The sequence below is a fragment of the Phascolarctos cinereus genome, unplaced genomic scaffold (genome assembly GCF_003287225.1).
Source record: "Phascolarctos cinereus isolate Bilbo 61053 unplaced genomic scaffold, phaCin_HiC Scaffold_726;HRSCAF=1367, whole genome shotgun sequence".
In the NCBI taxonomy this organism is placed as follows: domain Eukaryota; kingdom Metazoa; phylum Chordata; class Mammalia; order Diprotodontia; family Phascolarctidae; genus Phascolarctos; species Phascolarctos cinereus.
The window spans coordinates 88,144,684-88,157,836 of NW_027556098.1; the positions used below are offsets into that span (position 1 = coordinate 88,144,684).

General features: G+C 38.8%; 1 protein-coding gene across 22 annotated transcripts in view; it reads right to left on the reverse strand.

Moving 5' to 3' along the window:
* Positions 1–13,153, reverse strand: part of ABI3BP (ABI family member 3 binding protein) — a 301,592-nt gene that overhangs the window by 9,530 nt on the left and 278,909 nt on the right. The gene's annotated exons all lie outside the window — the stretch shown is intronic.

The window sequence follows — 13,153 nt, forward strand, 5'->3', positions numbered from 1 at the left end:
AAGAGGCTCATAGTCCTAAGAGTGCCACAGCAAACCAGATGGCAATGCCTCTCCTTTAATAACATTTCTATTAATGAAACACGTCTCAGGCGCAGAAATATAAAAATATTCTATGTGTGTGTGTGTGTGTGTGTGTGTGTGTGTGTGTGTGTGTGTGTGTGTATAAAATCTCCACACAATAAAGACCTCTGTTGGGTTTGAATCTTCCCTTTGATACTTGCTAGCTGTGTGACCCTGGGAAAATCACAACATCTCTGAGCCTCAGTTTCTTCATTTGTAAAGTGAATGAAAGAGCCAAACTCATTGACCTCCAAGGACCCTTATAGCTCTGAATCTATGACACCATGATCTCCCCTCTAAGGGAGATCTCTCTACCACCTGCCTCCATGCTTGGAATACATTCCCTCCTCCCCTTTGACTCTTAGAATCTCTAGTTTCCTTAAAAACTCAATTCCACCCCTTCCTCCTATAGGAGTCCTTTTCTTATTTCCCCAGCCTCTTGTGCCTTCCCACCTCTTTGTACTTTGTAAATGTTTTGACTTATATGTGTATATGTCCTTGTCTCCTGATAGAATGTAAAGGGCAGAGAATGTTTAATTTCTCTCTTTGTATTCCCCTCTCCTACTGATTTACTGATAGACTGAATATTAATATTCAGTCAATATTAATATTAATAAATATTAACAATAGCTAGCATTTATGGAGCACCTAAAAGTTTACCAAAGTACTTTACAAATGTTATCGTATTTGATCCTCATTACAATTGAGTGAGGTAGGTGCTATTATTTACCCCATTTTAGAGATGAGGAAACTGAAGCAGAAGGAGGCTAAGTGATTTTGCCCATTAGAGTCTGGAAGACAAGTTCAAATCTGAACTCAGGTACTTACTAGCCAAGTGACCCTGGATAAGTTACTTAGCCTCTATCTGCCTCAGCTTCCTCAGCTGTAAAATGGAGGAAATAACAGTATCTACTTTCCAGAGTTGTTGTGAGGGTCAAATGAGTTAATATTTATAAAGCATTTAGCACAATGCCTAGCCCACAGTGGGCTCTATATAAATGCTTATTCGTTTCCTTCCTTCCTAGGGTCACACTACTCACGTTTGAGGCAGGATGTGAACTCAGGTGCCCCCATCTCAGTGTCACCTTCCAAACTATGTTTATTTTCTGTGTGTTTTATGAAGTATTTACATTAGTGATAAGCATTTTGCCTACCCAGCTGATTTTACATACAAGGTTCTGTGTTTTGAACAGTGCGGCTGGAGTGGCGGATTTTGTTCCAGTCAGGGTACCAGGGTTAGGAGTCAGGAGGGAAAGGAAGGACGCTCTGGGTCTACCTGGATTCACTATAGAGGAGACAGACTATGAGGAAGGAGTGAAGGTGAAGTTGACTGCCTTTCTTTTTTCTTCTCTTTCAATAACTCTCTTGCTGTCTTCCTATATGTTAACTGGTTATAATATGGAATTGAAATTTTTTTTTGGTATTCTGTTCCACTTCTTGAATAGAATTCTTTGTTTCCTGTTTTTAAGTTTTGAAATGAGTGGATAGAATGTCTGTCTGTTTCTCTCTCTCTCTCTCTCTCTCTCTCTCTCTCTCTCTCTCTCTCTCTCTCTCATGTATTCAATCCCCTTAAACTTAAATAAATATACTTTTTATTTGTGTGGGACCTATGAAGAATGTATCACTTCCCTCTCCCCTACCCTATTCCCAATTACCCTTAAAAGAAAAAATGATTTTCCAATCTTTCATGCAGGGCTTTCTGAATACATGAGAGAAATTCAACAAGATTGAGAGAGATAATGGTAGGATTGAAAGAGAGATAGAATAAGGCATTTATGTATAGTGTCTACTATGTGCCAGGCGCTATGCTAAGCGCTTTTTACAAATGCTATCTCATTTGATCCTCATGACAACCCTGTGAGGTAGGTGCTATTATTATCCCCATTTTACAGTTGTGGAAACTGAGGCAAAGAATGATTAAGTGACTTGTCCAGGATCATACTGCCAGTAAATGTATGAGTCTAGGACTTGCTGATTCTAGATCCAAAACTCTAACCTACTGTGCTACCAGTTGCCTTAATAATAGCTTGGAATGGTAAGAGTCATTCCAAGATATTGACAGAAAACCAGCCAGTTAATGTGGACTAAGAGATCTACATATGCTTTCAATTACAGGGAAAGGGACTGGGCCTTTGATTTCACTGACATAGGGTGCTCTTCAATGAGTAAACTCCTTCTTGTAAATGTAGGTGGCACTTTCTGTGCAACTTCTAAAGAATTGTATAGTTTTAAAGACTCAGAGACCAAGTGGCTTGCTTAGGGTCAACACAGCAACTTGATCTAGGTCTTCCTGGCTTTGATGCTGGCTCTCTTTTCTTTTTTCTTTCTTTTACCTCTATGGTTCCAATAAGCATTTCTTGAGCACCCAGTACGGGAAAGCAGGAATGCCTTTAATTTCTCTTCTGTTATAATAACACATACTTAGTGTTAGAGACTGAAAGACGCACAGTGCACCCAAGATCAGACTGATCTTTGCTACCACCTCATTCCCTACCTCCACCACTGTCTTTTCCTTAGGCCCCCCCCGTTCTCCCTTTCACAAATGTTTTTGGATCCCTAGCTATGGCTCTGCTGAGTATTCAATCCCTGGATCATTGTTCCAGAGCAGGAAAGGAACTACTAAAAGAGGGATAAGAAGGGAAGAGAAGGGAAACAAACATGAAAACCCATAAACTGTAATCGTTTCCCAGTTAGGTCCTTGGTAGAGCAACATGGGAACAGAATACTGTTCTGTAGCACAGTTGAATTGGAGGGCTGCACACCTTCCTCTTTCCCTTAAGTACTCATGAATTTTAAATATACAACGATGTGGAAGAAATTCTCTTTATGGTCTGATGAAATTTCATACTGATGATATGTTGCTAATAGTGAATGATGAACTTAACTTCTCCCCCCACTCCTGACTTTTTTTAAAAATCAGGCAAGAATTAGCCTTTGACTGTTAATACCTACAATAAAGGCAAACCAAAGATCCTTTGGCATCTTTATCCCCGCTCCAGTTCTCTGTGAAGCACAATAAAGGGAATATTGAAAAAGCTAATGAAGAATCTTCTTAGGCCAGAACTTCACAAAGAAATGATGAAAAACCCTTAATGGTTATTCCACATGCCTGTATCTTTTAGCCAGATTCACAATTCACAAGAAGTCTTTCTTTCACCTTGTACTTGGTGCCAAAAGACATTTAATGTACCAGTGTAAACAACAGCTTTCAGCTACCTTTATATTTGACCTCTGAAGGAGACGCTATATGTTTTAGAAAAAAATTGTCCTTCCAAATCCACCAAACCCACAGAGGACAATAAAAGTACTTGTGCAGATTAAGAGAACTTGATTTATCTTAATTACTGTACTGGGTACTTTTTTCGAAGGAAATTGCTATACCACATGGAATTCTGGCACATACGATGAATTCCTCATTTTTCCAGTCATGCAAGTAATATGGGATCACAAAGAAAGAATGGTGGACTTAAATGGCTTTCCAGTACACAAAGATTTTGTGTGTCCAGACATCCTGGCAAGCCAGTCCATCAAGGAAATTTGGCTTAATCAAATGCTGTTGCTAAAAATTTGTGCTTATTGGCACCTTTGTGCTTTGGACAAGATTTATTTGGTATGAATTGGTATGACTCAGGCACACTGGAAAATCACAGAAATGGCACTACAATGGGGAAGCAAGACTGCAGGATGATTCAGAAGACCTGGGTTTTGCCCTGGGTCTAGTCCTTTCCTTTTTTTCCTATTAGTCAAGTTTCACAACTCTAACTGTTCTCTTAGACTTACAGAATGTCAGAGCTGAAAGGGATCTTTTCCATCATCTATTTAGTCCAAAGCTTTCATTTTTTGCGGATGAAGAAACTAAGGCTGAGAGATGTTAAGTGATTTGCCCAAGTTCATCTAACCCAGGTATCTAGACTCCCATTTTAAAGCATTGTACCTCATTCAATAAAATCACCAAATATGTACAAGGTGCTATGTTAGATACTGGGGATATAAAGATGAAAAAAAGACCCAGTCTTTATCCTCAGGGAGCTTATAGCCTAGTGGGGGTTGCAGAGGCAGTGAGGTAATACATGTACAAAAGATAAAGAGCTAGAGTGTGGAAAAAAAAGAAAAGAAAAGCCTGATCCTTGTTTTAGACTATCAGGTTCTCCTAGAACTGAATGTTGTCTGCCTAAATGCATGGTAGCAGAGCTGAAAGTGGGCAGCTAGGTAGTGCAGTGCAGTGGATAGAGTGCCAGGCCTGGAGTCAGGAAGACTCATCTTGAGTTCAAATCTGGCCTCAGACACTTACTAGCTGTGTGGCCCTGGGCAAGTCACTTAACCCTATTTGCCTCAGTTCCTCATCTGTAAAATGAGCCAGAGGAGGAAATGGCAAACCACTCCAGTGTGTTTACCAAGAAAATCCCAAATGGGGTCAGGAACAGTCAGACACAACTGAAAATGACTGAATGATAACAAGAAGAGCTGACCACTGAATATTCCAGGCATGAGGTAGAATTGGAGGAAGAGGTTTAGGGGCAAAGGAAAGTTCAGTTTTGAACATACTAAATCTGAGGTGTTGGGGAACACACTAGTAAAGATGGCAACTAGAAATGTCAGACTAGATCTCTAAAAAGAGATTGGGACTACATATGGATTTGGAAGACATCTGCACAGATGTGATAACTGAAGACAATAGAGTGACCGAGATCATGGAGAGAGAGTTTAGAGAGAAGAAGAAAATAGGGCTGTGGATAGAGCTTTGGGGACATAGTCAAACTCAAAAGGTAGAAAGAGAAAGCTGAATCAGGACAGGGGCTCAAGGGAGGAAGAAGACAGGTAGAAAGAGAACCAGGAGAAAACATTGTCACTGAAGCTAAGGGATGATAGTTCATTTAGAAAGAGGGACAGAGTGGTCAGTGGTTAGCAGAAAGGTTAGGAGAATGAACATTAAGACTGACTAATTAATGAGTTTGGTAATGAAGAGGTCATTGGTGACTCTAGGGAGAGCAGTATAGGGCTAAGGAGTAAATGATATGAATGGGTATTAGAAAGTAGAGGTAGTGAATATAGTTTATTTTTTCTACAATTTTTTTTTTTTTTGCAGGGGATGGAAGGGAGTAACAGGGTAGAGCGGAAGTTGTTTTAGGATGGGCAAGGTCTGTGCGCAGAGAACTTTTCTAACTTCTGAGGATAGTGTATGTATTGGTGTTACAGGCTTCTGGTAGGTCCTAGAGGTAGGTACTAGGCTCACTATGTAAACTTCAGGATGAAGCATTGAAATCCTCTCTCTTGAGCAATAGCTTTGGAAGGAGTGACTGTGAAAAATGATTGTGACAAAGCTGATCTCATACACACACACACACACACACACACACACACACACACACACACACACACATATAAAGAAGGCAGCAGGCACAGTGAATAGGGCCCTGGATCACTAGTAGTAATGTTCAGCTAAGGAATAGGAACTGAGCTAGGGTCTAGACCTATGATTTCATTGGTATAGGAAACACCAGCTACTAATGGAGGCCTTCACTCTGCAGTTTATAGTCTTGGAGAGTCACACAGAAAATTAGAGAATTTGGGTTCAAATTCTGGCCCATTCCTGAACCTAGTGACCTAACATAAATCACTCACCCTCTATATCATTTATCATTAAGTCGTTTTTTCAGTTGTATCTAACTCTTTATGACCCCATTTAGGGTTTTTTTGTTTTGTTTTGTTTTGGTGAAGATACTGGAGTTTGCCATTTCCTTCTGCAGCTCATTTTACAGTGAGGAGCTGAGGTAAACACGGTTAAATGATTTTCCCAGGGTCACATAGCTAGTAAGTATCTGAGGCTATATCTGAATTCATCTTCCTGACTCCAGGAGTACCATGAGAGATTTGGACTAATACTAGATAACATCGAAGGCCCCCTTCTACCTCCAAAAGTTCGTGATTCTATAAGGTAATTCTCTAATTCTGTGTTCTACAGTCAAATTCCATTTGATTTCAGGAGCCTGGCTATTGTGCTCTCTTCCTCCCTCGCTCTGGGAGAAGTCAGCTGTTAGGCTTGCTAGGGAGAAAACAGAGGATTATGGGTACTTGAAGGAGAGAGGAGGAGGAGGTAGAGAAAGAGGGAGGGAGGGAGGGATCCCTCTACCCCCAATGTTGGAACCTCACAATTTTGCTTTAGACCCTGATCTGCTCATTTACTTGTTTCTTTGGCTACATATATATCAAGTGACAGTCACATGAACTTGGTTCTGCAGAATTGTGAAAACAGCGTCCAGAGGAATAAGGAAATAGCATTCTCTGCCAGAGTCAGCAGCTTTTTGCTTGCTTAGTCACCCAGCCTCCAAATATTTAATACAGAAGACTCTGGAGCCAATAAAGAGCTAAAATGAAAAGTGTTTCAGAGGGAGAGAATAACTGGAGAGTCATAAATTTGTATTTTTGTAATATAGTGGAAAGAGAACTGAAGTTGAAAATCATGTTTGAATCCTGGCTCTGTTAATTACTTGCTGTTACCTCAGGCAAGTCACACTCTTGAGCCTCAGTTTACTCATTTCTAAAGTGGATATTCTGAAGGGTACATTGTTCATCAGATAGAGACCAAACTGAAAAAATGTATAAGGTGTTTTATTAACATAAAACACTGAGTAGCTATTAATACATCTCTGTTTCTTTTATCTTCATCAAGGAAGATTATACTTGGTCAAGCACAGCAAATGGATGATTAGTTGGGACAAAAATTGAGTGGTAGAAGGAAATTGGGCTGTATTTGAGTTGGGAAATTGTCTGTACTTTCAGTGATTCCAAGGGGTCTGCCACTGCAAAGGGCTATTTCTTTAACACCAATATTTTCCCAGGGATATTATGTGGTTACAAATCTTGGAACATCATTCTCTTCATTGGAGGCAGTGGGGTATTATAGTCCTGGACTTGCAGTTAGGGAAATCTGGATTAAATCCTTTCTCTGATGTTTACTACCTATCTGATCATAGGCCACTCATTTAATCTTCCTGAGCCTCAGTTTCCTCATCTACAAATTCTTCTTCTTGATGTTGTTCTTCTTTTTCTTTTTTCTTCTCCTTCTACCACTACTACTACTGCTGCTGCTGCTACTACTACTACTACTACTACTACTACTACTACTACTACTACTACTACTACTACTACTATTACCACTACCACCACACCACACCACCACCACCACCACTATAGCTACAAAGAAGTTGTGGACCTCCATGGGTGGAGGAAATTTCCTTACTAAGGAGTTCCCTATACCAATCATGAGTCAAATCTCTAACCCTATCCTAAAATAAGGATAGTAATGCCCATAGTACTTACTTCATTGGGTTATTGTGAAGATTAAATGAGATAACATATATATAGCATTTTGTAAACCTTAAAGCACTATATAAATGTCATCTCTAAGAACCATTATCTCAGAAAAATTAAAATAAATAATCTAATGAGAAATGAAAAGATGAATAGTGGGTGTTAAGATATTGTACCATGTTCCTGATGACTTTTGTCCAGGGAGTGACATAAAAGACCTTATTGAGAATCTTCATAACTAGAAAAGGAGATGGGTCAGTCATAGGAAAGAATTTGATACAGCAGACTGGATGCCTGAAAAGCCCATTGAGATAGAGAAGAAATCAGAAGAGGCAGAAGAGGACCTCTGGTATACCAGGAAGATTCTCTATAGAGGACTTTTGGAAAGATATCAACAAGGATGGCACAAGATGAGAAGGTGTGCAGTGGTTCTAATCTCTATTAAGAAAAGAAGAATCAACACACATGAAATCACAGAGCCAAGAAACACATTTTTTTTTAAACCTTCAAGGATGAAAAAAAATCTATACAATAAAATAGGTGATTGAGAAGTTAAGGGAAAAGGAAATCAGATGGTAAGGAAGCGAAAGGAGTGTGAGAAGAGAGTGTAGAAGGAGGGTCTTTGGCATGTTTCCACTTTTGTTTCAATAGTGGGCCAAGTAAAGCAGTCACCATTTCTGGCCAGCAGGAGGTGCTAGCTCCAGGGAGTCTGCTTAACTTTTCAAGTCTGTTCTAAAGGGTTCTCATCGTTCCTGCTACCTGATGTTAATAGAATTAGTCAGTGATCGATGTCATTTTTTCAGATCTTAACAAAATTAGCAACAACGTAGGAGCCTAAAGTGCCCTTATCATGTGTAATGTGTTCTAAAGACCAGGGCCCAGGGAACATAGAACCAATCTTTCAGGAGCTACTATAAACAGGTTTTGTAGTGGGACTTCCAGAACCCAGGAATTCTGACTGCAATAATTCAAAATTTGCCTGTTTTAAAAATCAAATGTTACTACATTCCAAATTTTTTTCAATGTGTTGAAATTTGACTGAAGCCATTCTTTTAAGCTAATAAAAACCATCTGGTGGTTGCATACTGTACATACCTCACCTTTATTTTACAGGATTTTTTTTTTAATGTTAACTCTTGATTTATGGTTGGGGTGTAATAGAAGTAAACCCTGTTTGGGGTAACCTGGAAAAATGAATGTCTGGGATACTAACTTTAACCTATATTCTCAATGAAATAACTAAACAAGCATTTTGTTGTTGTTTAGTTATGTTCCACTCTCATGACCCCATTTGGCAAGAACATCGGAGTGGTTTGCCATCTCCTTCTCAAGCTCATTTTACAGATGAGGAAACTGAGGCAAGTAGTATTAAGTGACTTGCCCAGGGTCATATGGCTAATAAGTATCTGAGGCCAGATTTGAACTTAGGAAAAAGAATCTTCCTGACTTTAGGCCTGGCACTCTATCCACTGTATCACCTAGTTGCCCTTTCAAACAAGCGTACATTTGGTCCTTTAGAAATGTTTCAACACAGATAGTGATTTCTAGAGGGTCAAACTAAGACCAGTGGTGGAAGATACATGATAGCAAATTTCAGCTTAACATACGGAAAGACTTTCTAATAACTGACATGGACCGGTTTGTGAGATAATAGTGATAAAGACATTTACACAATGCTTGAAGGTATGCAAAAGGGATTAATGTATATTATCTCATTTGAGTTTTACAACAAACTTTTGAAGTCATTATTAGGAGTGTTATTGCTACTGTTTTCTAGGTAAGGAAACGAAATCTCAGAGGGATCCATGCAGCTAGCTGTTTGGAGGCAGCTTTGGACCCCAGCCTTCTCTGATTCCTCATTTGAGGCTGGGAGAGGGAGTTTCCTCACCAGGGAGTTCCCTATTGAGATGAACTATTATTTCTGTCTTGAATTTAATAACTAGTTACTGAATTAGAACCAAGGTTTTCTCCCTTTTCTACTTTCTCCTTCAGAAATCAAACAGTGTGGGGAATCTTGGGCAAAGAATTAATTAGGCTAAGATCTAATCAAAGACAGTAAAGAAATTCTAAGTTTAGGACAATGGGTGGACACTTGTTCATTGTGTTTACTTAGACAGGATTCTTCCTTTTGTCAGATGGGTGATATGAAAATTGATAAATCTCTTTGACCAAGATTTGGGTACTCAGTGTCACATACCCCAACACCTCATTGGCATAAATCTACCTCTCATTAGAATATTAATTCTCTCTCATTACTTTTTAACTGATCAGAGTTGATTGTCACCCTCAAGAATACCCACCCTTCCAAGGGCATATAAGCATTGAATGGGTTCCATGAGGAGTCTTTGTCAATTGAGAGCCCTCTGACCCCTTTTATTGGCGATAGGCTGTCATTGTTAATAAAATGACTAATTCCTCTGGAACTGCATCTCTCAAATTTCTTAGTATTGCTTTTATTTACATTAGTGTAGTATGTGTATATGTGTACATGTTCTCTTGTCATTGCTCAGTTGTTTCCATTGTATCTGATACTTTGTGACCCCTTTTGGGGTTTTCTTGGCAAAGATACTGGAATGGTTTGCCATTTCCTTCTCCAGCTCATTTTACAGATGAGGGAACTAAGACAAAAAGGATTAGGTGACGTAGGTAGTAAGTGTCTGAGGCCAGATTTGAACTCAGGGAGATGAGTATTCCTGACTTGAGGGCCAGCGCTCTACCCACTGTGCCACCTAGCTCCCCCATGATGATAACTATGAGTTCTCCAAGACAATGCCAGGGGAATGTAAGCTTTTAAACCTCTAAGATTTCAGCTTTTCTATGTTATTTACAGTTTCTGTCACATGTCCACTTAAAATTATTAGTTTCAAGTTGCACAACAACTTTGTGACCACCCTGTGGTTACTATCTATCTATCTATCTATCTATCTATCTATCTATCTATCTATCTATCTATCTATCTATCTATCTGCCTGCCTGCCTGCCTGTCTGTCTGTCTAGTTCTTATCTCCATCATTGGAATGATAGTTCCTTGAAAGGAATAGGGACTGTTTCATTCTTTGTATTTGTATCCTAGGGCTTGACACATAGCAGGTCATTAATAAATGCTTATTGACTGATTGACTGAATTATTTCCCTGGTCAAGAACAATATTTTTCCAGTTTTCTGAATTAGAATTAAAGCTGAATTTGCTCATTGAAATGCTGTTATAAATTATTGTTCAGGTGACAGGTCAAAATGAAGTTTTGTAGAATGTTCTGAGGACCTAACAGCCATTTCTAACATTATTTTTCATTTTTTCCTCTTTTTTGGCAAGGCAATCTGGGTTAAGTGGCTTGCTCAGGGTCACACGGTTAGTAAGTGTCAGGTGTCTGAGGCCAGATTTGAACTCAGGTCCTCCTAACTCCAGGGCTGATGCTCTATCCATTGCACCACTTGGCTCTCCCTATAACATTGTTTTTCTATGTGGAAAATGCATTTCAGGTTTCAAACACCTAACTCTCAAAAGAATTTTCTGGCCATGATCTGTTTCTAAATTAAGAACCACCAATATAATTCCATTTCTCTTTGAACATTGGTTGGATGGCATTATACATAAGATTTTACAACTCTAAACTTCAGAAATAACATTTAAGGGGGCAGCTAAGTGGCACAGTGGTTAGAGCACCAACCAGTATTCCTGAGCCTAGGTATCCCTTGTCTTTACTAAATATGATTTTCCCCAAAGAAGGATCCAGGTAAGGTTATCTTTAATCCTGGTCTGGATATCATTCCTAGAATTGCCCATTAGGACAGGGAAACTGGAGTCAGACTGGGGTATGGGTAGAATTATTTGAATAAGAGATAAATAGAGTCCACTTCACTGTGGGCTGAGGGAAGGAAGGAAGAGCCGTATCCTTTTCACCATGACATTTAGAAGTTAAAATCAGCATAGCACCCAAAGCATTCCCAACAGGCATCGGGGAGAGACTTTTCTGCTCTTGGTTAGTCTTTGGTTTCAGAGTGAAATGCGGTTCAGGTCTAGGAGAATACCTTCTTGTCCCTACATTTCACCCAATTCCTTATGATGTCCAAGTAACATCCTTGCTAAAGCATGTGTTAGGTTCTTGTTTGTTACGGGTATTTGCATATATAAAGAAATATTTCTCATTGTTAGTAGGGATCTAATATTATCCATTAGTTGAGCTGAAACAGGATTAACAAACTGACATCTATTTTGGTCAGAGCTTTTGTTTTCCTTATTCAGAAAAGGAATACAATGAACATTTTCTAAGTTTGATGCCAGTCAATGAATATACTGATCTTTTTTTTATTAAGCTTAATAAAAAGCAGGAAATAGAAGGAAAACTTACCCAACCTGCCTAAGCCCAAATCTGACTATTAAAAAGTTAAAATAAAATAATCTTTTCCTTTTTACACCTATCTAAAAATACACTATAGTATAGAGCAGGCTCTCCCCTATTCTCAGTTGATGTCATTCTTGCCAAGGAAACAGGATGAACTTCATCAAGTAGGCTTTTACTGTGTGTAAGGATGTGTGTATTTTGGCTTTACTCATAGTCATTAAGAAAAATTAATATTTGTACTTTTTCCTTGCAATAGCTTAAAAATGCCACCAAGATGTCTTTTCAAGAAAAGCTGCTTCTTGGAAACCAATGTATCTGTTGCATAGTCTAGAATTAAGAATTTCTAGCACAGAAGGCCATAGAAACATGTGGTACCCACCATAGATTTTTTTTTTGAAAAAGAAAATTTTTAGAGCATACTATTGCTAGGCCTAAAGCCCATATCGTTGTGTCTTTGAACCATGACCCACAGATAAGTTCTGCTTGTTTAGGTTTCATTTGGGTCTCTTTTATCATCTGAAAAAGATATCAAGATTTTGTGGTAGCAATAAATCTGAAACAGTGGTCGTCCATACACCACAGCCACTGAAAAAATTGTAGTATGTGAAAGAAATGGAATGCTATTGAACATTGAGAGACTACGAATCTGAGGGCTTCAGAGAAACACAGGGAGACTTTTGTGTGCTAATACAAAGTGAATTAGTTATTTTCATTATTATTATTCATTACTATCATTTCATTATTATTATTATTCATTATTACTTATTATGATTAACCAAGGGAACATATGGGGCAGCTAGGTGTTACAGTGGATGAAGTGCTGGGCCTGCAGTCAAGAAGACTCATCTTCCTGAGTTCAAATCTGGCCTCAGACATGTAATAGCTGTGTGACCCTGGGCAAGTCACTTAAGCCTGTTTGCCTCAGTTTCCTCATGTATAAAATAAGCTTTAGAAAGAAATGGCAAACTGCTCTGGTATCTTTGCTAAGAAAACCTCAAACAGGTCATGAAGAGTCAGACATGACTGAAATGACTGAACAGCAAGGAAACATATACACAGTAACTACACTAATATAAATGAAAACAATACTAAGAGGCCTCTGAACTCTGAATTGTGATGACTAATATAGATTCCAGAGAACAGATGATGAAGTGCATGGTCCCTTTCTCTTTAGAAGGGTGAAGAAACTATGTGTGATGAACATGCATATGATGTTAGACAAGATCCTGTGTTTTTTAGTTCTGCTTCATTTTTTCATTGTTGCAAGGGAGGGTTCAAAGCCCTTGTTGGGAAACAACTGTGACATAAATTCAAAGGATATAAATATAATAAAACAAAACAAGACAAAACAAATGACTTCAAGAAACAGGAGAGGAACCATAGAAGAGAAACCCATATGATCAAAAGATCAGGAAACAGGCTTCCAAATACTAGTGGGA